The sequence below is a fragment of the Alligator sinensis genome, unplaced genomic scaffold (assembly GCF_000455745.1).
Source record: "Alligator sinensis unplaced genomic scaffold, ASM45574v1 scaffold259_1, whole genome shotgun sequence".
NCBI lineage: Eukaryota > Metazoa > Chordata > Crocodylia > Alligatoridae > Alligator > Alligator sinensis.
The window spans coordinates 382,909-392,249 of record NW_005842430.1 but is presented as its reverse complement, the minus strand read 5'-3'; the positions used below and the strand labels follow the sequence as shown (position 1 = coordinate 392,249).

Below are 9,341 nucleotides of genomic sequence, written 5' to 3'. Positions count from 1 at the left end.
TTGCGGACGGATTAACTGGCTTGGGCCTCGCCAGCTGGAACAACTCACATAGTTGTTCAGACGACCGGACCATCTGCGTCGCAACTACAAGCGGCGTAAGTAAACGTTTTTGCAACCATTAAACCTTGTCTGCCTCTCCATTCACCAGCCCTCCCTGACGAACGAGCAATTTCTAAATCACCTCGAGATGGCTCTAGCCGTCCGAGACAGTATACTGAAAAATGAAATATAGATCTCTCGTTATTCAGTATTTTCAATTTTTTGTACAGATGTTAAAAGCTATAAAGAACGATGTAGAATTCTTGGACAATATGTTAAAGGCAAATGTTCTGAATGGAGCATAAGAATGCAGGCAGACCGTAAACACAGTGAGACAGTTACACAATGCATCATTTCTCATCTAATTTATCAAAGCTCAGTCCCACTGTATCAAATTGAAAGGTAGCAAGGCCAACTTCTAATCAAGCATCCTTCATGTCTTTAGATTCTCTCAAGGGAGAATCCTAATTCCAATACCACTGAAATGGAAGTGTACTGTCCCTTCCTTCCCTCCTCCCATAGGCAACTGTTAGGGGGTGCACGTGCACTCCCCTGATGGGGCTGGTGCCCCTCCGACGGCTGACACTAATGCTGTCTGGAGGGCTGGTGCCACCTCTGACAGGGCTGCCACTGTCGACAACTTCTGCAGGTGCCCCTCCAGATTCAGGAGGCACCAGTTATTCATGCCTCCTCCAACCTCTGGGGCAGCTGCCATAGCAATACTGCCCACGAAGAGAAAGAGCAGCTGGTGTACCAAGGTTTTCATCAATACTTTTTGGTGAATTCACAGGCAAGTCCCAATCGAACACCCAATGAAATGAAGCCATCTTTTTTTTCCCCAGTGCAGTTTGAATATATGAAAGGCATTTAAACGCATGAGGAATGATACAGAAAAGTGTAGACAATATATTCAAAGGTAAATTTTCAGGAAATAGTCTCTTAAATATTCTTGTATAAGGTATCTCTAAGTTCAGAAATACTTCATGCCAGTCCTGCATCCATGATCCATATTTAATTTTTAGTATACAATTTCCTGCCTCCAATGAGAAGGAGGCCCTTTCAGAGGAGGATTAAAGAATAGCAGGAGGCTCATTTCTCAAACCAAACGTGTCTTCTCTGCCAAGATACTCCAGATATGGGAACTCATTAGAGGTGCACTGTGGTGGCCAGAACCAGAGTGGTTACTATCATGAGCAATAAAAATATGCTCTTGGAGACATTCAGGCAATTGTCTAAGCAGTTAAGATTAGCTAATGCAAAGCTTGTATGTTTGCAACCTGCAAGTGGAATTTGTTTGTCACAATTTAACTAAAGCGTTGAATCTAACTGGTTGCACTGACCATGGGCCCCAAAAATAAGCCAAACTACAAGATTAGCTGATCTAACAGGTTTTTTAAAAGATTAGCTGATCTAACAGTTTTTTTAAAGAAAAGCCGTAACAAGATCTGACCACCTAATATAATTAGCACATTCCAAGGAATCTAAGAAATAAAAAACCAGGGGTTGAGTTTGGGCAGTTAATGCTAATTTCAAACCTCAAAGTAATGTGGTATAATTTGCTTATTGGGTGAACCCGAGTTTGGGGAGTAACCTTTCATGATAATTTCTAACACCTTTTGATCCCATAGAGTAACAGCTATAGGGCAAGACTGTGAGTGGCTCTAAAGCCAACAGATTAGCATAAAATAAAGCATAAAGGAACATGCATGTCAAGTGACCAGTTAGAAGGACGGGACAGAAGGACCATCGTTGTACGAAGCCTGGACCCCAGACTCCCAGTGCGAGTGAGGACCGGATCCTAACCAAGGGATCTTCCCAGTGACCCCTCGGACAGCGTTGATTGGGGATGCCTGACTTCGCTGGAACAACTTGGCGCGCACCTGGCATAGAGGGACTGCCGATACGTTGCCAACCCCATGTGGGAACTCTTTATCATTATGTCTATCTGTTGTTATCATTCACTATTAGCTCTTTATTACTGTACTATCTGTTTGTCACATTAACCTTTCCGTTAACTGTTGTATACTAAGCTATAAGTAAATTTGCCTTTACTTCACTCCCGACTCGTCTCCTCAATCCCGAACCCAGCAGCTTAACGGCTGATACACTCACAGTGCCTAGCCAGCCTGTGACAGTGCACCAATATATTAGTTGCCTATCGGATCAGCACCAATAAAATGGAAATTTAGATTATCAGCTATTGGCTTTATTTGGCCATTGTAGCTGATAATACTTTCCAATAATTATGCCTTCTGGCCAGGGTCCTGGGGTCCCTCTCCCCCACAGGGCTGGGGCCCCCAGATGCCTGGGTTCCCCCGGGAAATAGTCGGTTTCATTCTAGCCTGCAAGGGGCCAGGAGTGAGACACAAGGAGCGCTGTGTGCATGTGAGCAACTGCATGCATGCACATGGCCAGGAATACAGCCAGGCAGTGTGGGAAGCAGCTCCCTGCAAGCAAGGTCTGTGGAGGGGAAAGGAAAATGGGGTGGGGGGGGCAGATCAAGGCTCCCACGGTGAGGAAGGGAGTAGGGCAGGGGCTGGGGCACTGAGAAGCCAGGGCAAAGCATGGGGTGGGAACAGGATGGAACCATGGGCAGCCTGTCTGGGGGGGCACTCCCTGCCACTGTGCACACCCCCAGGGGTGGCATGGAGGGGCATGTACCCCCTGCCAGATTTGTGCAGGGCAGACGCAGGCTGCTCACTGTGGTCTTGGGGCTCTCTGCTCTGCTAGCTTTCCATCAGGAGCCCTGTGCCAGCCATGCACCCCCTGCCCACCCAGCAACAGTAGAGGTGGCAAGTTGTGCCTCCGCTGCTGGGCAGGCAAGGGACACATGGCTCATGAGGGGCTCCTGGGGCAAAGGCAGCAGGGCAGAGAGCCCAAAGCCCACAGCGAATGAGCTTTAGTTCAAGCGCTGCCACCACCATTTTTAAGCACAGGGATGCTTTTAAGCGGAGCAGAGCTAAGCAGGGCAAGGGCAAATGTAGGCTGCTCACTGTGGGGTCAGGGCTCTCCACTCTGCTGCCTGTACCTTGGGAGCCTCGAGCTAGCCACAGACCTCCTACCCACCGGAAACTAGGGGGCACAACTCACTGCTCGACTGCTGTTAGGCGAGCAGGGGGTGCATGGCTAGTGTAGGGCTCACAAGGGAAAGGCAGCAGAGGAGGGCACCCCAAGCCCACAGTGAGCAACCCGCATCCACCCTGTGCGCAAATCTGGGTTGGGGGGTACATACCCTCCCCATGCCTCTCCCATGGGGTGCGCATAGTGGAGGAGAGCCACCCCCACCCCCACGCTCCCTGGATGAGCCTGTGGCTCTGTCCCGCTCCCCACCCCACCGATTTAACCGGAGTAAATCGGTTATCAAATTGGCATTGGCCAATATGGTTGGTTAATATTCAGCTATTGGCATTGGTCTAGAAAATCTTTAGCGGTGCACCCCTAGAACACGTGTGCACACGCATGTGCACGTGTGCACACGCACACACACAGAGAAATAATGCTGGGTAGTTGCATTTATTTGGGTTTAGTTCTTCAGCCTTAATAACATTTATGAAGCCTCCATTTCATAGTTCATTTTTTCCTGATGTAAACAGTTTCCAATACTAAAAGTGAAACCACAGTGGATAAATGCCAGAGAGAGGGGCAAACTGAGATGTAAAAAGATGTACCTGGTATTGAGGAACAGTAAAAAAGATACGGTTGCAACATGCAATCCCTAGGAAGCAGAAATCTAAGGCAAAAATCAATGTAATTGTATGTATCAATGCACATATGTATATTCCCTGCATAGTGATAGTGTAAGCTACTACTAAGTCAGCCTCAGGCCTTTTCTTGTTTAATGAGTCACATATGGATCTACATAAATCATTATTATTAAGCACATTATGACAGGGAGCATATTTTTCACAGCTAAGCATGATCCAAAGTCTAAGGGAGACCAGCCAAAAAATCAGCTGAGACCAACCAGAGTCAACTCTACAGCTGTCAGCATTGACAAGAATAGACTCAGTCCATCAAAAAAAACATGTGCTAATATAGAAAATACACTTCAAGTCTTGGGACATAGGGTCTGCAGCTAAGCCAGTCAGTGAACAGCTACAGCCACTGAACTACAACAGCATAGTCCTGGAAAAGAAGAGTCGGAAATGGCAAACCCGTTTTATTTAGAAAAGGAAGCCCAAATTGTGCTGGGTTGAGAAAGTCCCTGCATGTGGCAGTCTCCACAAAAGTATTATGCTAACAGTGGAGCTCAGAATTGAATTAAAGTTGGCAAATCAAACGTAAAACTATGCAGAGTCTCAGAACAGGTAATTAAAGGCACTACTATGCAACATGTCTACCAGCAAAATTTCCCAGCCAAGCCAATGGGCAATTCTACCTCAAAACTAACAGCCTCAAAGGCTCAATCATACTCACATAAGAGTTCCCCCCCCCCCGCAATTTCAGTTCTCTTATTAACGCCATTAAGATGAACTCTTCACATCCTTCAGTGTGACTTCTTTTAACTGAAGTTACCTTGTGCAAAGAAGGATTGGAGATTAAAGCCTAGAACTGAGGCATTTAACATTGTACATAGTTTATCTAGCAGCCTAGCTTTGGAAACATCAAACAATTGAAAAAGCACATGGAACTGAGGAAGCAAAAAAGAGGGATTAGGTTACTGACAAAAGAATATTTCTTCTTTAAGTAAGATTATAAAAGTAAGGACAAACCCAAGTTTAAGGAAAAAAAAATAAAATGTAATTAGCAGAACAGCCTGTAAAATTTTGCATGGGCAAAACAAAAACATTCCTGTTTTCTATAAAAGAATTGTTAGCAAAAGAACACACTGGAAGACATAATTGCAGACTGTTTTGGCAAAAATAGGGAGTGTTTTATATTAACATTACCTGACAGCTAACACCTGAGATGTGGGTGTTTGACCATTTCTAAATGTTCCCAGCATCCTTGTAATTATTTCTACCGACATAACCATTGTTCATGAAATGTTATTTGATTTCAGCTTTTTAAAAATAAGAACAGGACAAAAGTGCACAAAAGGTCTGGAAATATCTGCTGCATCTAGGGAGGACTCTGTGTAGGTGGCTTTGAAGTTCTACAGGTCTGAAATAGCGCAGGAACAATGTGTTTGACCTCCTGCAGCTCTAAAAAAGATCTGTAAGTGCCCAGGTAACTTAAAATGTCCAACACTAACAATTAAATTGGCTGCAAAAATACCACCTTGTGCCAATCATGGCGCTACAGTACCTCAAGGTCAATAATAACCATTAATGAAGTATTATTTATGACTCAATACATTACATGCTATCGCTGTGAAATACATTCTTACTGAGTTCTGTTTTCTTTGGCAGCATTGCCTCAAGCTTCACCTCTGCATTATTCCTGGGTTCTTCCTAAAATATATTTCACGTACGTAACTTTAAGCTGAAACTGTGGTGTGTGTATTTGGTTTGATTTGGATTATCAAGAAAGCTGCGCTTCTCCTTGATGTTCTGCAGGAAGTGAAACCAACGAGCCTGAGCTGAAGACTGACTTCTAACGGGGTTGTGAGTGTCAGCCCCTGTCAGGATGAGGTCAACGGTCCCAATACTGCATCCACTTACGCAGTGCATACACAAGTAGGCACCAGATGAAGAGGAAGGCAGCCTTTTAAATGAGTCGTTTTCAACCAAAGCCAACATTTTGTGAACTTGGTATTAATAGCTAGATGCCCCTGTCTCTCATCCTGTGCATTTTTGTTATCAAGTTCTCTTTGGTCTAGATAGCATACTCCATTTTCATATGGGCAATTGCTTATTCACATCAAGTCTCACTAAATGCAACACAACAGCTGCACAAACTGGACCTCTGTAAAGAAGTCTATGCTTTGGGAATGGTGCTGCCTCATCCCCTCTTACAGATGCCACTAATTCTTAGAATATTTCAGAATATTTTATCCTCATTATGCATACAGTTAAGGGCTAGTTTGGCTATTAATATGACATCTCAGAGTCCTGGGTGTGTCAGTCAGAGGAAGACAATCACCCCCTTAATTAAATATGCTGCTTCTGATAGTTCCTGTTCATATTTCTGAATTGCACACACAGAATAGAATACTAGAAAATCAGGGTTGGAAGGGACCTCAGGAGGCCATCCAGTCCAACCTCCCAAAGCAGGACAATCCCCAACTAGATCATCCCAGCCAAGGCTTTGTCAAGCTAGGTCTTAAAAACCTCCAAGGATGGAGCTTCTACCACCTCTCTGGGTAACCTGTTCCAGTGTTTTACTGCCCTCCTAGTGAGAAAATGCTTCCTACTATCTAACCTAAACTTCACTTGCTGCAACTTGAGACCATTGCTCCTCGTTCTGTCATCTGCCAACACTAAGAACACTCCAGCTCCATCCTCTTTTGAACCCTGCTTTAGGTAGTTAAAGGCTGCTATTAAATCCCCCCTCAGTCTTTTCTTCTCTAGATGAAATAAGTCAAGTTCCCTCAGTCTCTCCTCAGAAGTCATGTGCCCCAGCCCACGAACCATTTTCGCTGCCCTCTGCTGGGCTCCCTCCAACTTGTCCACATCCTTTCTGTAGTGAGGGGCCAAAACTGGACACAGTACTCACACACTGCTTGTTAATGGAAGAAAAATAGCCTCAATATGTACTAATGCTACTTAGTACTTATAAAGAGCTTCCTTGCTAAATTCTAACTGATGGCTTCCATTACTGCTGGCACTGATGTAACAAGAGGAAACTGAGGCAGAGGGCAATTAACTAGCTTGACAACGGTTGCCTATTAAGTAAATGGCAAATCTGGGATTAGAATCCAAGAGTGCTAACTCCCAGTTTCCTGCCCTAAACTATGCTACCTCTGATATATTATCCTGTGTGTGTAAATTCATGGAGGTATAAATTAAATCTAAATTAAATTAAATTTACAGGACACAGATTAGTGGCCATGCAGACACTGATAGCCATAAAATAATTATAGGAAGGTGATTCCAGATTTCCTATATTTTATCAGAAAACAAGGTTAACGCACACATACATAGTGTCTGCAAAGGAAAGTTTTTACAATACTGTCTGTTGCAAAAGTGAAATTGAAAATGACATTATTCTTGTTTTCCATGTTTAAACTAATCTGGCCAGATGTTTCCTCTGTCATCTGGATTTTCAGATTTGGAATGATAACACTTTTTATTAAATTTTGATATCGCAAAAATGATGCTGGTTTACAGAGATGGCCTACGTAATCACAGATGGTTCCAGTTTCTAAATAATTGCAGACCTGGTCTAGCGAAATGCGTACCAGTACATTCTTTAACCTGTTCTTCTTCTCAGTTCTCTTGGCTGAACCTCTTGGAAAATACATGCCTTTTCTGTAACTAATTCAAATGCAACTGTCAAAAGTACATCTAGAAGTGAAACTCACAAAAATGTAGCAGAAATTTGTTTTTTGTACTGCAAACATTTTTCCACCACGTAGCAGAAGTAATTAGGCATACTGCTCCCATCAAAAATAATGAGTGCTTCATTGAAAGTTTATCTTGTGCATAGCATAGTGCTGAGGTGAAATCAGAAATGACAAGTGCGCTGTATTCAAATAAGTCATGACTGTGGCATGAAAACAATAACTGCAAGAGGGACCTTTGGTGAAATAAAGTAAACTGCTAAATTGGGACACTTGACTTTGCAAAGTACTCGACTGCTTCTGAACCCTAGAATACTTGATAGAAAAACTTTTTAAAATATTTGACACTTCTGTACCTATGAGAATTCCAACAGTGAACTCTGTTAACTCCTCAGGGAGCTTTCTTGCCAGGTGCAGGAATGAAAAAGATGAATATAAAAACACATATGGACCTTGTCTAGCCTTACACTTCTCAAATATGTCTGGCTAAATCACATCAGCTTTTATAATATACTTTATAATGTCTAAAATTAACAATCATTATAAACGTGTGACTAATTGAAACATCAACCCCTGTCATCTGTTAGCCACTGTGAAACAAGTAATGAAACCACAAAGTGAACATGAGTTCTCTACATCCAGGGCAACAGCAAGATGTTCTTGAATGCAATCCAAAGAATAATTCTAGTTGCGTTCTCATTACTGGAGAAACCAAAACAGAAAATTGATTTTTTTTTCCCCAAATAGGAGGTGGATGAAAAAATGCCAAAACATCAGCTATAACTGTGAAAAGGTCACCCTAGGACCAATACAAAACTGTAATCTAGGGATAGTTCATAGAATAAATGTTGACCTCTATGCTCATCAATAAAGCACAGCGTGTTGAAAACAACAGTCTTCGTGGACTCAAATTAATGACAGGAAACAAGCAGCAAAGTCAAAAGGATGCCAGAGTGGAAAATGTATTGTGTAGGGGTGGCAGGCTGATAGGATCAAATGTATAAATAAGCTTTTTGGATCCAGGAACCAGTTCTTTCCTTTTATGTTTCTAATCACTCTCCATCTGTTCAGGCTCATTGGACCTCCTCCTGAATCTTCCCTCTTCTTCTTTACCCACAACCACACCCACAGGACCTTCATAGCTCTCCTCAATCTAGCTGTTGCTTTCCAGTCTTCTTTTCTCTGATAAACCATTTTTCTATTCATTTCAACCCCCTGGACATTACAATAGTTGCCACAAGTTACTGGGCTCAATGCCAAAAGTATTAGGTGAAGTTCTTTGCCTTTTTTTGCATTTTTTATGAAGGAGGTCAGAGTAGCTCACCCTGTCACCTTCTAGCCTTGAAACGGTTCTCTGACCCCCAGGACCATCACAAGGTAATTCAGAGTACTGCCGATTGCTCCCGTAAGGGTGGTGAACTACCCGGGCTCCAATAGATAATAAGTGCTGGAACAGCAACGGCAGACAAGGTTCCTTGGGTGAATTTGATATCTTTTATTAGACCAACCCAAATAGTTGGAGAATATTTATTAAGCAATGGACCCTCACGATATGGTGCTATGGGAGAACCACAAACCAATCAGAAAGCACGCTAACAGGCACTGGCTTACTTGTTCTTGCTTTGGCATCCTTTTACCAGACACAGTGTTTGAAGATCAGCCCTGCTGGCAGAGTTAAAGTTGGCTCCAAGCGTAAATGGAAACATCCCTACCAATGAGACCACGCAAGCAAAGGATGAGGGAGTCTCCGAGACAAGAAAGAGCAGCAGTCTCCACCCGATTACATGAGGGCTCCATGAGCCTCAGGGGAGCCACATTTTCTGAAGGCATAATTCCCAACTTCATTTAACAGGGTTAATAACTCCATTTCTTCCCCCCCAATCCCAGTGGAAAAAATTCCTGCACAATTTGTGTGTTC

The 9,341-nt window shown here is 43.3% G+C and overlaps 1 protein-coding gene across 5 annotated transcripts in view; it reads right to left on the bottom strand.

The window, feature by feature from the left end:
* Positions 1-9,341, bottom strand: part of SH3GL3 (SH3 domain containing GRB2 like 3, endophilin A3) — a 111,737-nt gene that overhangs the window by 54,862 nt on the left and 47,534 nt on the right. The window lies entirely within an intron of this gene.